Source organism: Eumetopias jubatus, unplaced genomic scaffold (genome assembly GCF_037043125.1).
Source record: "Eumetopias jubatus isolate StellerSeaLion01/CBP00866 unplaced genomic scaffold, mEumJub1_p1.0 scaffold_5, whole genome shotgun sequence".
Taxonomy (NCBI): domain Eukaryota; kingdom Metazoa; phylum Chordata; class Mammalia; order Carnivora; family Otariidae; genus Eumetopias; species Eumetopias jubatus.
Genome location: NW_028274811.1, coordinates 139,783,492 through 139,802,242, shown reverse-complemented (window position 1 = coordinate 139,802,242; position 18,751 = coordinate 139,783,492). Strand labels below are relative to the sequence as shown.

General features: G+C 36.1%; 1 pseudogene; it reads right to left on the bottom strand.

Annotated features, from left to right (window-relative positions):
• Positions 1-13,747: 13,747 nt before the first annotated feature.
• LOC148164423 (elongation factor 1-alpha 1 pseudogene) overlaps positions 13,748-18,751 on the bottom strand; it is a 115,843-nt pseudogene continuing 110,839 nt past the window's right edge.

The window sequence follows — 18,751 nt, the reverse complement described above, 5'->3', positions numbered from 1 at the left end:
CAGAGAATTCTTGTGTTAAGCCACTGATATAGTCTAACTGAACCTGAAAACTGCAGAGAAGGGCTGGGAGAATGACATGGCAAAAGCACAAACGTTGAAATGAGAAGTAGACCCTGTCTAACGGCAGTGGAAGAGATTTTTCTAGCTCAATGCTAACTTAGTTTCTTTTCAGACCACAGGTTATGTTAATGGACATTGTAAGTTATGTTAATGGACATTGTAAGGACACATGCAATTTTTTTGTAAACTCTTGTTTTCATAAATGACCTCATATCTCCAGAAATTACACTTTGGGAAATGTTTTTTTTTTTAATCTTATTTTTTAGTGTGTTCAATAGATATGTTAACTATAACCATTGCTCTTAATTATCCATTCTTAATTCAACTACATAAATTTATCTACCCAGAAAGATGATGAATGCAGGTGAGAAAGACATTAGAAAAGCTCACATTTTTATATATTTCTTTTTCAAGAGCTTCAAGCTACTTGAGGGAGCATTTCAATTCATCATCAATCCATGCATATATATTAACTGACTGAATTACTAGATCACAGAAATAAAGAATGCTAAATAGTTTGCTTCTTAAGGAGTTCTAGGGAACTAATTGCTGTCTAATGGTATGATCTTTGATTATATCAAGAATAAAGTCATCCAGCACCACAATGGAACATATTCTTACCAATAAGTGTGTTTTTTTTGATTGCCAATCATATAGTGATTAAATTTATAACTTTTAAGCTTTTTGATTGATCACACCACTACTTAATTTATGAGACCTTAGAGAAAAACACTCAAAGAGATACATGCCCCCTGATGTTTATGGCAACATTATCTACAATAGCCAACTTACAGAAACAGCCCAAATGTCCATTGACTAATGAATGGATAAAGAAGATGTAATATATATATATATATAATGGACTATTACTCGGCCATTAAAAAGAAAGAAATCTTCCCATTTGCAATGATGTGGATAGCAGCTAGAGAGTATTATGCTAAATGGAATAAGTCAGTCAGGGAAAGACAAATACCATTTGATTTCACTCGTATGTGGAATTTAAGAAACAAAACAAACAAGTGCAGGGGAGAAAAAGAGACATAGGGGCAAACCAGTAAACAGATCCTTAGCTATAGAGAACAAACTGTTGATTACCAGAGGAAAGGTGGGGGAGAATGGGTTATATAAGTGATGGATATTAAGGAAGGGCACTTGTGATGAGCACTGGGTGTTGTATGTAAGTGATGAATCACTATATTGTACACCTGAAACTAATATTACACTATATGTTAACTAGCTGGAATTTAAATAAAAAATGAAAAAAAGTTTCCATTAGTTTTCATTAGAAAACAGTACAAGTCCATTTTGATGGCCACCAGTGTCTTTGATCTCACTCCACCTTCACCTCATAGCATCTCCCACATTTCACTCTGATCTTCAGACATACCTGGGTTTTCCGGATATTCCAAATCCTTTCCTACCTCATATATTATGCTGCTTCCTGGGCCTAGAGTTATACAAGTGCTTGTCCAGTATTATAACACCCTGTTTATACTGCCTACAGTTTTTAGAAGTTAGTCATATGAAGCTTAATTCATTTGAAGCTAAGTTATTTATTGCATATTTTTCCCATTAAAATGTAAGTTCAGTGAGTTCAGGAACCTCACTAGTCTTACTGTTTTGTCTTTAGAGCCTAACAAATTGTTTGACAGATGGTCAATCAATATTTCTTGAATGAATGAGTATTTATTTTCCAGGCAATGGTTCATAATGTGGATTACTGGGGATAGCATTTTTAAAAAGCATCATCAATTTCAGTTTAAATTTACAGTTTTTATTTTTAAAAATTAAAATTAAATAAATCTCTAACTTGTTACTTTTGTTTACATATATTTTTATTTTTTATTAGTGTTGTGGATATTTTACTTTTAAAGTACCATTTTATTAATATGCTGTCACTCATCCATTTACTGAATCTGTAGTAATACTGTTGTCAATGGCGTTTACAAATAGGTAGAGTATAAAAAGATGAATCATGTACTATGTTGAGAATGCAATAAAATATTCTGTATTAACCTTGCTCTGTTTTTAAAGGCAACTAGGTATTTATGATATTTTCTAAAACCCTAATGAATACTAATGCTTTCTTTTTCGCCTTTTTATGACTTGTTAAGTTGAATTTGAGCACAAGACTTCTGTGTTAAATGAATAAAACAAATTATTGAAACTTAGAGGAAAAAGTCACTATATAAACATATATGTGTAAAATGTATGTGTGTGCACATATATTTACTTTCAATCAGTGTGCATATGTACACATACATATAGATGAAGAAATGAAGTTCATTTTCAGAGGCTGATGAAATAGATGAGTTTTTAGGTCCTTGAAAACCATGAAATATAGCATTTAGTGAGTTGGGTCTGTTGTCTAAGAGTGACAAGATGTCCCTGAGATCAAGGGGACATTTTCACTTCTTTGATTCAATTGAATCTATTTTAAAACAGATTGAAATGCAACAAATTCACTCAACTGTGTAGATGCCAGGCCAAGGGACAGGTAATGAAGATTCCCATATGAAGGGAGCATATGCCCTGTCCTGGGCTTTTTATAATCTCGTCAGTGAGGTTACCATGGCAAACAAATATATGCACAGTATCCCTAATATGAAGAACATCTAAGGTTCAGACCCAATAAATGAAAAGGTGTCCATGTGGAATTACTCTGCTCATGAAGTAGGGAAATGTTCTCAGAGAAGATTACCTAATCCAGCAAAAATAAGTAATACTGATTTCATATATCCATTTGTCAATGAAAGGCACCTTTCTGTATTCAGACCTATCCCTCAGTCATTCATTATTTTTCTAAGAATCTGAGGTTACGATCATTAGTCCCTCCCCCAGTTCTGTTCAATGTCACCTGAGGGCTCAGTCAAATTGGTGAACTGTGGTGGATAGGTTAATCTAGCTATACCAAAATCTATGTCCAGTGCCCTGGGCAGCTGGGTACAGGCCAGACTGTAGTCTTTTGTTTTAATCTTCAGTGAATTACTTTGGCCCATGTGACAGCACTTCTGCTTGAATTTTCTCTTCCTTCTACTGTTCCTGCACTGGGACTAGAGATCTGTTATGATGAGGAATCTATTTGATTGAGTACAAATAGGCTTTCTAGGTCATGTCAGCTTTCTCCTTAATGACAACCCTATTTCCAGAACTCTTGCATCTACCTAATTCTGGAAATTGTGGGATAGTTCTAAGATGAAACAGCACTGCCAACTTACCCTAAACATCTCTCTCTCTAGAAAGGTCGATTTAACACTCCACAATATCCTGTTGGTCCCATTTGAATGTCAAGTAAGAATTGACTACGTGTAATTTCTTGGACAACTTGGATATCAAGTTCAAGGTTACCACACCATCTAAGACATTATTATGATGTATTGGTCTACATGATGCAAACAGTTGAATACTTCTAACCTTGGACTCTTAACTTTCTATTTTTTTCTTCCTCTGACCTGCCTCTGAGTTTGCAACATACCCAAGCAGCTGTGTATGCATGAGTGACACCAAGCATTCCAAAGGAACTGCTTCAAACTTTTTAGCTAGGAAAAACCAGATTATTATTATTATTAAGTTCTTATTTATATTCCAGTTAGTTAACATATAGTGTAATATTAGTTTCAGGTGTAGAATTTAGTGATTCAGTGCCCATCACAACATGTGCCCTCCTTAATATCCATCACCCATTTAACACATCCCTCCCCCCACCTCCCCCCAACAACCCTCAGTCTTTTCTCTATAGTTGAGTCTGTTTTCTGGTTTGCCTCTTTCTCTTCCTCCCCCCTCCCCAATGTACATGTGCTTTGTTTCTTAAATTCCACATATGACTGAAATCATATGGTATTTGTCTTTCTCTTGACTGACTTATTTTGCTTAGCATAATACTCTCTAGTTCTAGCCACATCATTGTAAATGGCAAGATTTCCTTTTTTTTATGGCTGGTAAATATTCCATTATATATAGATATAGATATATATATTACATCTTCCTTCTCTGTTCGTTAATTGACAGACATTTAGGCTGTTTCCATAAGTTGGCTATTGTAGATAATGTTGCTATAAACATCAGGGGGCATGTATCCTCTTGAATAGTATTTTGGTATCCCCTTGGGTAAATACCTAAGTACTGCAACTGCTACATCATAGGGTAGTTCTATTTTTAACTCTTTGAAGACCTTTCATATTTGTTTTCCAGAGTGGCTACATCAGTTTGCATTCCCACCAACAGTGCAAGAGTATTCTCCTTTCATCACATCCTTGCCAACTCCTGTTGTTTCCTGTGTTGTTGATTTTAGCTATTCTGACAGGCATAAGAAGATATCTCATTGTAGTTTTGATTTGCATTTCCCTGATGATGAGTGATGCTGAGCATCTTTTCATGTGTCTGTTAGCCTTCTGCATGTCTTCTTTGGAAAAATGTCTATCCATGTCTTCTGCCCATTTCTTAATTAGATTATTGATTTGGGGGTATTGAGTTTGATAAGTTCTTTATGTATTTTGGATACTAATCCTTTATCAGATATGTTACTTGCAAATATTTTCTCCCATTCGGTGGATTACCTTTTAGCTTTGTTGATTGTTTTCTTTGCTGTGCAGAAACTTTTTATTTTGATGGAGTCCCAACAGTTTATTTTTGCTTTTGTTTCTTTTGCCTCAGGAGACATATCTAGGAGGAAGTTGCTATGGTCAATATCAAAGAGGTTACTGCCTGTGTTCTCCTCTAGGGTTTTGATGGTTTCCTGTCTCACATTTAGGTCTTTGATTCATTTTGAATTTATTTTTGTGTATGGTGTAAGAAAGTGGTCCAGTTTCATTTTTTTTGGCATGTTGCTGTCCAATGTTCCCAATACTATTTTTTGAAGATACTATCTTTTTTCTATTGGATATTTTTTCCTGCTTTGTCAAAGATGAGTTGACCATACATTTGTGGGTTCCTTTCTGGGTTTTCTATTCTGTTCCATTGATCTATGTGTCTATTTTTGTGCCAATACCATACTGTCTTGATCACTACAGCTTTGTAATATAACCTCAAGTCCAGAATTGTGATGCCTCCAGCTTTGATTTTCTTCTTCAAATTGCTTTGGCTATTTGGGGTCTTTTGTGGTTCCATACAAATTTTAGGATTGTTTGTCCTAGCTCTGTGAAAAATGCTGTTGGTGTTTTGATAGGGATTGCATTAAATGTGTAGATTTCTTTGGGTAGTATAGACATTTTAACAGTATTTTTTTTTTCCACTCTATGAGCATGGAATATTTTTCTATTTTTTGTGTCATCTTCAATTTCTCTCATAAGTGCTTTATAGTTTTCAGAGTCCAGATCTTTTTCTTCTTTGGTTAGGTTTATTCCTAGGTATCTTATGGTTTTGGGTGCAATTGTAAATGGGATCGAGTCCTTGATTTCTCTTTCTGCTGCTTCATTATTGGTGTATAGAGCTGCAACAGATTTCTATATATTGATTTTGTATCCTGCAAGCTTACTGAATTCATGTATCAGTCCTAGCAATATTTTGGTAGAGTCTTTCGGGTTTTCTACATAAAGTATCATGTTGTCTGCAAATAGTGAAATTTCAACATCTTCCTTGCTGATTTGGGTGCTTTTTAATCCTTTCAGTTGCCTGATTGCTGAGGCTAGGACTTCCAGTAAAATTTATTCTAAAAGGTCAAGCTATGTTAAATAATTTATATGTTCAACATACTTTCAGTTTATTAACACACTAATAATGCTTGAATACAAAAGACAAGTTGTACACTTTGCTATAGTTAAAATAATAATCTGATTTTGGTATATTTGTGTATCTTCTTGTGGACAGAGAAATCAATTAAGGTATGGGCAAGGTTTGTTTTATTGGTTTACTTTTATTTTGTTTTGTTTTCTGGTTACCATATCCTGATATGTAATGTGTTGTGAGCATTAATGATGTTTTCAAATTTGCATTAATATGCCTTCTTGTTAGTGAGAGGGTAACTAACCAAGGAATGGAAGAAACTGCATAAAATAGCAGAAAGAACAAAAAGACACCGAGTTTGCTATCATGATGTCATTTGGTCTTCTCCAACTACATTTCCTCACCCTGATGGCAGCAATTATTTCCGGAACAGCAGTTGAATCCAGTCAGCAATTTTGCCAACACTTATAGAATCAGCCTTGTCTTGCCTCCCTCCCAGAGACATCGGTTCAGCCCCTCCTGAGAACTCTTGAGTTTCAGCACCCAGGGGCCCCTCCTTTAAGTTTCTGAGCTTTTGTCATTGTTACCTTGTTTTTTAAGCACAAGTGCTTGAGGTTATTTCTTAGAGTGGCAACCTCCATGATACCTACCTTAGCATTCTCATTTTACTCCTTATACTTAGTTAACAAGTCCTTATACTAATTCTCTCCATTCAAGTAGCTGATATGGTTTCAGTAAAATGGATCTTAGTTGCTAAATACTCTCACACAAACAAAAACTTTTCTTTAGTTTTCAGGTTGATGATCCTGAGTTAAGAAGTGCTTAACCAATAAACCATATGAGTTCTAAAATTCAGTGATTGTTGGGCGCCTGGGTGGCTTAGTTGGTTAAGCAACTGCCTTCGGCTCAGGTCATGATCCTGGAGTCCCGGGATCGAGTCCCGCATCGGGCTCCCTGCTCAGCGGGGAGTCTGCTTCTTCCTCTGACCCTCTTCCCTCTCATGCTCTCTGTCTCTCATTCTCTCTCTCAAATAAATAAAATCTTTAAAAAAATAAATAAAATAAAATTCAATGATTGTTAAAGACATATGATCAGGGACATGATAAAGACAGCAAATGATCAATGAAAATATTAGTGAAAATGTGAGAAATAATTGTCAAAATGTAATGTAATCATCAAGTCCGTTCTGTACCTATTTTGAACCAGAAATGGATTATAAACAGAAGTGATTATTTATAGGGAAGTGAAAGACAAAAAGGAAAATTTTTGTGTGATGAAATTGGGGGAGTAGTCTTGGCATATGGTCCGTAGGAACAGAGTACAGATTTTGACCAGCTGAAGGCAACAGGAAACAGATGAGCAAAAAACATAATATCTTTTCAGAAAGATTTTTTATATACATGCCAGTAATATAGCTACAGCATAATTAAAAAAAAAAATAACCAGTTACCTATAGAGTCACTCTTGATATGCCACAGTATTTCTTATCACAGCAATACAGTTGCTCAAATTCAGAACCCAGAACGGATTTCTTACAAGAGTCTGGAACTAATGTCCCCACATCCATAACTGTCAGTAGAGTAATTGCACTGTCACTATTAGGAGGTTGTTTTCGGCACAGTGCTTTTATAATAGAGGAATTCCCACTTGTGACACATCAGTTCTCTTAATGCCTTCATCTTCTCTGACAACAGGGAAAGAGTCACCATAGAGTTATAGGGTTAGGGGCCAGAGGTTACAAAACAAATGAAAACAAATCAAAAAAAAAAAAAAAAACCCACCAAACCCAGCCCCTTTCCTTTGAGAGCTCAAATCCAAATAAGGAAGACAGAATCCAATTTAATAAAACTTGAAAATGCCCCGTAGGGAAGAAATAGGAGAAATCAGTACTAGAACGAGGTGGTCCAGTACAGGGAATCTAGTACAGGGAATGGCAGTATGAGCATTGCCATTGTCATTCTCCTTCCAAATACGCCCTTATTTCTGGGGACAAACGGCATCTCTGAATCATCCCTCTCACTGTTGCAACTCACCATGTGACGTTCATCTCTTCAAACTGTTTAGCATTCGATGGGATAAGAAAGAACTAATTTGGAAAGTTTCATTATGTCTTTTAGTACAGGTCACTGGGAATGGAGGCTGAGTATTGAGGAACTCCATGGGATCATCCTCAGGCTTGCACAATTCAAAGTGACTGTCACTAAATGTGTTTTTCCTCCTTTGACTATTGGGCAGGTAAAAATAACAATAGCAATTAAAAAAAATGAAAACAAAAAACACCAAAAAGGAGACATTTTTAGAAGGGGAACTCAGTTCATATGTGACTGCAAAGGAAACATTCACTTCTTCTTAGATGAGAATGTAAGGAAAATGAGTTGAATTTATTACATCAGAGCTTGTTTTTTTTTTTTAAGTTGTTTTATTTCCCCCCACTGGTTGAAGGGTGGATGGTGTCATCATTTTTCTTATCATACTTTGCATCTTTTTCTGCCCTTATTCTTGAGTCAACTTTCTTGAGCCAACAGCTTAGGTTCATGCATAGCAAGGTCCATGTGTGGCCCAACATGGTAGCCTCTGACCATTTGTGATTACTATAATTTAAGTTGCATTTAATTAAAATAAAATAATCAGTTTCTCCATGGCACTAGCTAACTTTCAAGTGTTTGATAGCCACATGTAGCTAGTGGCTACCTGTTAGACCACGGACTTCCATCATCTGCATGTTCTATAGGATATTCCCATCATCTTAGATGGTTCTGTTAGACAGTGTAGACTCTAGAGCATCAACCCAATTACTGTTCTATAAAAGAGATTTTCTTCCATTTTTCCCTATGAACCTCCTGTGTTGAAAATTAGTGCTTGTAACAATTTTGTTCCCAATTGCTACAGCAGGACTGTTGTGGAAGGGACAGAGGACTCATTGATGCCTCAGGTTGCATATTCAAGGCATGATAGCTGAAGGGTTACACTGTAGAAAGGCATACAAGGTGTTTCCAAAGCCATGAAGCAGATTTGGGAGTTGTTTGTAGGGACTTACCTCATGAAGTAGTAGTGCCACCAAGTGTTGGGTAAAAGAGGTTCAAAGTTTTGAAAGAAATTTGATGAAAATTCTGATTTTAAAAGAAGTAACAGAATTAACCATGGTGGCCATTAAACCTGCATAGGTTTAGGTTTCAAAGCCTTATATACAATTATTTTTTTTAATAGATAATTGATTCACATAATTTTATTTTATTTTTTTAAATTTTTTATTGTTATGTTAATCACCATACATTACATCATTAGTTTTTGATGTAGTGTTCCATGATTCATTGTTTGTGTATAACACCCAGTGCTCCACGCAGAACGTGCCCTCTTTAATACCCATCACCAGGCCAACCCATCCCCCCACCCCCCTCCCCTCTAGAACCCTCAGTTTGTTTTTCAGAGTCCATTGTCTTTCATGGCTCGTCTCCCCTTCCAATTTCCCCCCCTTCATTCTTCCCCTCCTGCTATCTTCTCCTTCTTCTTTTTCTTTTTTTTTCTTAACATATATTGTATTATTTGTTTCAGAGGTATGGATCTGTGATTCAACAGTCTTGCACAATTCACAGCACTCACCATAGCACATACCCTCCCCAATGTCATTTATCACAGATTTCAGAACACCATAGGCACGGGGCGCCTGGGTGGCTCAGATGGTTAAGCGTCTGCCTTCAGCTCAGGTCATGATCCCAGGGTCCTGGGATTGAGCCCCACATCAGACTCCTGGCTCAGCGGGGAGCCTGCTTCTCCCTCTCCCTCTGCCTCTCTCCCTGCTCATGCTCTCTCTCTCTCTCTCTCTCTTCTCTGTAGCTCTGTGTCTCAGATGAATAAATAAAAAAAAATCTAAAAAAAAGAACACCATAAGCATGTATATAATTACAAATAAAATATATCTAGTATCTTTTTTATTCTAGATAAAAGAGAGATACAGTATATCAACTTGAAACAACTTGATCATTTTTTCCTCCTTCACCTCGCCTCAAGATGTTTAGGCATTCTAATATGTCCAGTGTTAAACTGCAATGATGTATGGCATGCATCTCAGAAAGAATGAATTGTTTAAACAGGGGCATTGCCTCAGATTTCTATATCTTTCTCGCTCTTCTTCATTCCCTACCCTCCAACCTCCCTTCCTCCCCACCTTGCAGATCACAGTCTGCCTCCCTGGAGATTTTCATCCAAAAGATGATGTGTATTTTATGTCTGGAAAAAATGTAGACAGAAAAATGGTGTTTTTTTAAAAAAAATTCTATGTTGTCTTTATCACAGAATGAGGGAGGAAAACTCCACTGGTTTCTCCACCTTATTTATAACTGCAGCAAAAACCTATTTTACTTGTCCTCCGTTGCCATGGTGACAAGCTTTCCCATTTCAACAGGTCAGTACAAGCTTTAGGTTTACATAAGGTCATGGGCAATTCATCTCAGCATTGCACAAACAAAAAACCAGCTCTTCTCTCCCCTTTAAAAAAATTAATCTATCAAACCCCTGGAAGCATAATTAGTCCTGATCCCCATAATTTATTATCCTCATTCTTATGGCTTTGTGCTTATGTTCGAATTCTTCAAAATAAAAGACAGGTCTTGGTGGAATAGCCACCTTAACACTTCTGTACCACTAATGTTTTAAACTGGCTATTTTGCTAATGTAACTCCATTTATTTTATGATGAATTTATTCAGCAAAGCTAGTATTTAATTAGACTTACCACTTAAAAAGTATAATACAGGTCAGATGGGAAAAAATCTGGCCAAGTGTTAAGATATTTACTAGTGTATGGTTCTTACTGTTTACCAGCTACAAGTAGGTTGTTGGTTTTTTATTATGCCCAGTTAAAGAGAATAATGGAAATCATAATATTAATTGCATGGATGGGTGGTATGGTCAATTAGAATTCTCCTTCTTTGGGAGAAAAAGATCTTGACTTGAGGTGATAGGGGAGAAGGAGTGAGAATCCTTATAACGAGAAGCAGAGGGAGGTTGTCCATTCTGTGAGAAATGTGATTTCTCTGATAAACAGAAACAGTATCCGTAACACTGTTTCATTGGGAATAATTTATTCAATTTTTCAACTATTCTTAGAGTTGATAGGATTGTGAATTTTTAAATTTTTTCATGATTTACATAAGTTGTTATCATAGAGACTTGCTGTGCATCTATAATGCCAATATCTTCTGAACATCCCTATCTCTTGGTGCCATATGCCTGCTATATCTTCTTGGCTTAGTTCAGAAACTTTCAAATTCTTTAGCCATTGGACTACCTTTTACAATAAATATTAGACAGAATCCCACTATGTAATAGCAGAGATACTGTGACTGGAATATGAGAAGTTAATGAATGGAGGCCTTCATCCTTTTAATTTACTCCACTTTGCTCCATCGAGGTGGCCCCAAGACAATGCTTTAGAACACTAGGGCTCTGAAAACACAATCTCAAAGAAGCACCAGTGTAATGGGAAAAATATAGACTTTGTCAGAGTTTGATTGAAACCCCTCTTCAACATTTAGAAATGTGTAACCATGGATATAGCTTAAACTTGATTATTCCCTGATAAATTTGAGATATGGGGATGTTGTACAGAATTAATGACATAGCTTAACTAGAGTTCCTAATGCATGTAGATGTTTTTCAAGGCTTATATTTTCACCGTCTAAATTTCCCTTCCTACATTAGTGATTCTCACTCTGCCTGTGAAATCAGAATCACTTGTGGATCTTTTTTAAAATAGAAATGCCAGTTTCTTCTCAAAACCTACTGATGGAGGATACTTGGACCAATGAGGGGCTCAATCCCGGGATCCTGGGATCATGACCTGAGCCAAAGGCAGATGCTTAACTGACTGAGTCACCCAGGTGCCCGAGATGTATTTTTTATTACCTAGCATCTACAACACAGAAATACCCTGTTGACTGTGCTCTTTATCTTCAGTTCTGGTTCTCTCTAAATAATATTCCCTAGGTACCATATTTTATTACCCTGTGACTTCCTAGATCAAAGGACATTTAAGAGATTTCCAGTGCCTACCAAAGCACAAGTTCCTAGTGTAGACTTCAAATACAATTCTAATAAAAGATTTGAAAAAGTGGTGAAACCAGGTGAGCAACATGGATATTTGGTGGGCATTTGAGATTACATATTTAATAAAGTTGTACCTCTTGACACTGCAGGACTGCATTAACAGGCTTTCTATGGCTGCAATAAATGAGAAATGTATCTCCCTGATATATAATCAGAGTTGTTTTCACTTTTACCTATTACTTGAAACTTGCTTAATAATAAAGTAAGCCTATTCAACACTTCTCCAATTATATTGTCACTAGATAGATAGAAATAGGTATTGTTTCTAATTCTATAAGTTAATGATCCAATAATTTTGATTTCTGTTGAAATATTATACATTTTTTCCTTTTTAATGGACTGATTGCCCTCAAAGATGAATGTCCAGATCTCTAGAGGGAATAATTAAACTCTTATTTTTGAGCATCTACTGTATTTGGTATATTTTACTTTAGCATTTATGGCAGTGCCGTGAATATAAGTGATATGGTAATTACCCTCTCCCACCCAACACAGTCAATGGTCTGATGCATAATAATCTTTGAAAAATTGTTTTCTAAATTAATGTGTGAATGAAAGGAAAAACAATCTTTACACTTCATTGAAATGAGTAAACACAATTTAACTATTTGGTGTATTCTTTAGGGGAGGACACTAAAGTATTATTCTATATAGTTAATAAAGGAAGTATAGCATTAAGATGAGTTTAGTCTTAATGGTACTGAGAAGTCTTTTCATTTTACTCTGAGTAATTTTTTTAAAGATTTTATTTATTTATTTTTGTAAGAGGTAAAGAGAGAGAGAGAGCCTGCTCATGCACGAGTTGGGGCGAGGGGCAGAGGGAGAGGGAGAAGCAGACTTCTCGCTGAGCAGGGACCCTGATGCGGGACTCAATCCCAGGACCCTGGGATCATGAACTGAACCAAAGGCAGATGCTTAACTGACTGAGCCACCCAGATGCCCCAGTAATTTTTTTGTATACAAAAAATTCAAGGAATAAATATGAATACAGATAAAAGTCCACCCTTTTCTCGATGATTTGAGATCTAATTAAAAGTCCCATGTAGAGGGCGCCTGGGTGGCTCAGTCATGAAGCGTCTGCCTTCAGTTCAGGTCATGATCCCAGGGACCTGGGATCGAGCCCCGCATCGGGCTCCCTGCTCAGTGGGAAGCTTGCTTCTCCCTCTCCTACTCCCCCTGCTTGTGTCCCTCTCTCGCTGTGTCTCTCTCTGTTAAATAAATAAATAAATCTTAAAAAAAAGTCCCATGTAGATTAAGTGCATCACACATTTTCTGTATGTATGTCTTACACGTGGGGAAATAGGCTCATGTACATATACATATACTTATAGGTATTTATATGTATATGTGTATGATATACATCCATTTTTATTATGATAAAGATGATGATAATGGTGACGCATATCATTATTCTAGACTGGACCCAAAAATATTGCCTATTTCTTCCTATGTTTACATATGGAATTCTTACAAATACAAAGAATTCTGTTGCTATAAACATGGTATAAGATACACAGAGGTATCCCCTATACAATTGTAGCTAAATGCAAATTAAAAGATGTGTTTTTAAAGTCAGTACTATCTAAAATAGAGACAACTCTTTAAAAACTTAAAATTCTGCCACGTGGGTGTGGAGATCTACTCATCTTGCCACCTAAGAAAAGCCTCATAAGTAAGTTCCCTTCCTTGTTAAACACGTCACCTACCAATCTAGAGTGGCCTGCCTCTTTCCTCCATCTCTCTCTGCCCTCCATGTACCGGGCCAGTTTCAGATTTTACCCAGAAAATTCACAAGGTTGCAATCCAGCAGTGTGCCTTCTCTTGCATTTCTTTTGTAACACAAAATCAAACTAACAAGAAAGCTAAGCTATTTGAACTCAAGTTATTTTGTCATTAAAACCTGTGCTTTTCACTTACATCATTCACACTATGCACCAATCTGTAATTAAATGTGGATCGAAATAAACGTCCAAAGTACAAAAATTAAGAGGGAGAATTTGTATGTGGAAATATTGCTTGCCAGGAACCATATCAACAATGGCAGCATCACCAGATTTCAAGAACTTGGGACCATCTTCCAGCTTTTTTCCAGAACGACAATCTATCTTCTCCTTCAGCTCAGGAAACTTGCAAGCAATGTGAGCTGTGTGACAATCCAGCACAGGTGCATATCCAGCACTGATTTGGCCTGGATGGTTCAGGATAATCACCTGAGCCGTGAAGCCAGCTGCTTCCATTGGTGGGTCATTTTTGCTGTCACCAGCCACATTGCCACGACAAACATCTTTGACAGATACGTTCTTGACATTGAAGCACACATTGTCCCCAGGAAGAGCCTCACTCAAAGCTTCATGGTGCATTTCAACAGACTTTACTTCAGTTGTAACATTGACTGGAGCAAAGGTGACCACCATGCCAGGTTTAAGAACACCAGTCTCGACTCGGCCCACAGGGACAGTACCAATACCACCAATTTTGTAGACGTCCTGGAGAGGCAGACGCAAGGGCTTGTCAGTTGGACGAGTTGGTGGCAGGATGCAATCCAGAGCTTCAAGCAGTGTGGTTCCACTGGCATTCCCATCTTTACGGGTGACTTTCCATCCCTTGAACCAAGGCATGTTAGCACGTGGCTCCAGCATATTGTCACCAGAAATTGGCACAAATGCTACTGTGTCAGGGTTGTAGCCAATTTTCTTAATGTAGGTGCAGACTTCCTTAACGGTTTCCTCATATCTCTTCTGGCTGTAGGGTGGCTCAGCAGAATCCATCTTGTTAACATGAACAATTAGTTGTTTTACACCCAGTGTGTAAGCCAGAAGGGCATGCTCACGCGTCTGCCCATTTTTGGAGATACCGGCTTCAAATTCACTGACACCAGCAGCAACAATCAGGACAGCACCGTTAGCCTGAGATGTGCCTGTAATCATGTTTTTGATAAAGTCTTTGTGTCTTGGAGCATCAATGATGGTCTCATAATACTTGCTGGTCTCGAATTTCCACAGCGAGTTATCAATGGTGATACCACGTTCACATTCAGCTTTCAGTTTATCCAAGGCCCAGGCATACTTGAAGGAGCCCTTTCCCATCCCAGCAGCCTCCTTCTCAAATTTTTTGATAGTTCTTTTGTCAATCCCACCATATTTGTAGATCAGATGACCAGTAGTGGTAGACTTGCCCGAATCTACGTGTCCAATGATGACGATGTTGATGTGAAGTCTTTTCCTTTCCCATTTTGGTTTAGGTTGAGCGGTGGTTTTCACGACACCTGTGTTCTGGCGGCAAACCCGTTGCGGAAAAGCTGGATTAGTATTCTAATTTAAAAAATACGAGATTAGATTTGCTAAATAATGCTTTTCTTGTACTTGAGCCATACAGGCAAAGCATTGTCATGACTGTCTATCATTTTTAAACAGGTCTTTTTTGGGGGGATATTTTGAAAAAATCCAACATGCTTGTCCTTTGCTCATCAATCCTTTATTTTTTTCTTTCAACTGTATTAAACAAATGACTTGCAAGGATTCATTTTTATTTTAAATTTTATGATGCCTTCAGTTGCTCACTTTATCTGAAGTGTTGACATTTAGGGAAAAAAATCTAGTGAGGGTAAAGATCGGATGATTAAGTTTCATAGTATGATTATGTTTAAATTAGTTATTTTAAACTACCAAAGAAGCCCCATGTAAAGAAATATTTAGATTTCTAGCATGAATTGTGGACAAAAGTTTCAAGTATTACCTTTATATTATTCTAAATCATATTTGTTAAAAAAATAAACTGCAATCAAGCTGAATATAGGAAATTGTTAAACTCAAACTGTTAATTTTAGAACCAAAATCAGTTGATTAAATCATTTACCAGTAAAGAAAGTGTAGATGTAGACAAATCCTCCACAATTTTTTAAAACTAAGAGGTGATATACTTTCTAAATATATGTTAGTTTTAGATGTTGTTGTTTTCAAATAGCTTGGAGCATTTGCCTTAATGACTCCTGCACACTATATCATAACAGCAGTAATGCTGAACATTAGTTCTCTTTACAGACATTTTTCCAGAATCCAAAACAATTTTCTCTTCTTTCCCTGCGTATTTCCAATGTTACTAGGTGCACTTAAGTTCCTACTTATAGGTTCTTGCTCAACATTTTCTGAAAACACTTTCAAAACTTGATTTTGAACACTACTTGTTGCTAAAATACTTTCATGATGCCCCTTGTCTCAATTAATAGTGGTTTTAGCTGAAAATGTGACACATATGGTATTAAGCATTAGTAATAATTAATTATCTCACTTTTTAAAAAAGATTTTATTTATTTGAGAGAGAGAGAATGAGACATAGCACGAGAGGGAAGAGGGTCAGAGGGAGAAGCAGACTCTCTGCTGAGCAGGGACCCCAATGTGGGACTCAATCCCGGGACTCCAGGATCATGACCCCAGCCGAAGGCAGTCGCTTAACCAACTGAGCCACCCAGGCGCCCCTGGAGCCTTATTCTTAATGGAGCCTTATTCTTAATGGCAGGTAAATGGAGAAAATTATGATAATAGAAAATTGGTTAAAAAAAGCTAAGTATACCTGCTGCCATTAAAATGATGTGTATGTTCATTATCATGGAAACAAATTGCTCTTGTTAAATGAAAATACAGTTATAACTATAATATTCTTTTGTATATAAGCTCATGAGAAAGTTTCATGAAAAACTCATAGCAAAACATCAATGGTGCTTTTCTTTGGTGGGTAGGGTGATTTCTATTTATACATTCTTTGCTTACCTGTTACATTTTTAATTTTCTACAGAGAACTTCCATTACCATTAATAGTTGAATAAAAATAATGATATAGAGAAAATATCCTATAAACGAAGAGCTATTTACTTGAATCCTGCCCTTAAACATAGGCCAGTCCAGGTGAGGACTAGAGCTACCAGGAGCCATATAAAGTTCTTGAAGCTTTAGATGAACTAAACAGGGACATTTTACAAGGCCATCCAAGGGAACATTGCAAAATTTAAAAACCAACATCGATACAAAGAAATAAGGAACCACATTTTAAAAAATACCTAGCCCTGCCATCCCCATTTCTCTTGCTCATCTTTTAGACCTTATTGTCATTTGCAAAGAGAAAAAAAATTCCTGCCGACTACTCCATCCGTTAGGTGTTGTCTAGTTATTTTCTCTCAGTTCTGCTTTTAACCTTCTGTAGCATTTACTATAACTTGCAATGATTTTCTCTCGTATACTTTCTCTTTTATTTCTCTGCCTAATTTTTTTCTTTTCCTTTTTAATTTCTCTGCTCCTATCTCAGTTTCTAGAAGTCAGAGAAATATATCCATCCTGTTCATTGTGTATGGAACAAATAACTTGATGTTACTCCATAGTAGGAATTACGTGCATATTTTTGAATTAATAATGGAAATGATGGCTCAGTACATAAATGAAGTCAAAATGGGAAGAAAGGTCAAAGGGAATAAGGAGCTAAAATTGGTGTCTGAGACAAGTACAGTTATGAGAAACAATTCAATATAAGATGTTCATTACCAAAAGAATAAAACCACAAACATCGGGGCACTTGGCCTCCATAGAATCCAGTGAATTTTACATAGAAGTTTGTCAATTTAAAGGAACTCATCAACCCGGAGACAGAACCAAGAAACTGTACATAGAGTAAAACCACTTGGTTAAGTGGCAGGATTAGATCATGGTAGAAGCTTTTGGATATATACAAAGCTGGAATACAATTCCTTTGTAAGTCTTTCTTGGTAACCATCACCTCTGAAAGTCTAATATGTTTTTAAAACTAAAGTTGAGACAAAGTATTTTCCAGAACACAAAATAATAAATCTAATATTTTGTCACATGTTTGATGAAATATTTCTTTATATTCCTAATTTGTGATATGGTTCCTAAGACTGGTACCATAAATTGTGGTAATTGAAAGATATAACTGATATAATTAAAAGATATCATTGATATAATTAAAAGACATGTACATTTATTAGTAAATCATGATGGTTTCTTTTTCTTTAATGTGTTGAACTCTTTAGGATGTAAATCTTAACCTTAAATTCCTGATATAATCCCAACTTTGTCTTTGTTTTGATCTATTTTCTTGGTTGTTAGTACCTTTTAAAATGAGCTTACTTCTAAGTGTAGTATTATAAAACTGCTGTCACACAAACACAAATTTAATATAACATATTACTTATAGAAACTTTCCTAGAGACTACAGATCACATGTGAAGAATTACTCATCAATTGACTTTTGGTAAAATAAAAACAACTCATGTGGAATTTTAATGAAGAACATAACCATCAAAAAGATCGATTCAAGGGTATAGCTTTGAATCAAGGTGGTATTTTGGCGTCCTACTATCTCAAAGAAAGACACAGTATCCTCAAATACAGAGGATCTTGTAAATGCCTACTAATTTTCCAATTTTGTAAAATGGCAATGTGAAGTAAACTAATAACACACAAGACAATGGTAAAGAGTAATTTATGCAACTCAAACAAGAAAATGGGCACCACTAGGAAAATCTTATTCATTGTGTCTTTTGCATGTCATGTCTTAGGTATTTTTTTTTAAGAGTGTAAACTTCTGAATGTCAACGTCAAAGACAAATGATTTTATTCACTTGAAAATTAACATTTATCCATGTGGAAAGAAGAGAAAAATCTATTAATTTGTAAACACTGGTATTTGTATAATTTTATAAGATAAACTTTTAAATGTCCAACACTTTTCCCTAGTAAACTATGAATTTATTTTAACAAAATCAGTTTATATATTTGCTCTGAAAATATATCCATTATTTGAAACGTTCTTGTCCCCCTTTTTTTGAAAATCTTATGTCACTTCTGTTGCCTTAGCTTAATTTAAAATCTGTGCTTGTTAGTTCTCTGAACATTATACAACCAATTCCTAACCCCTTG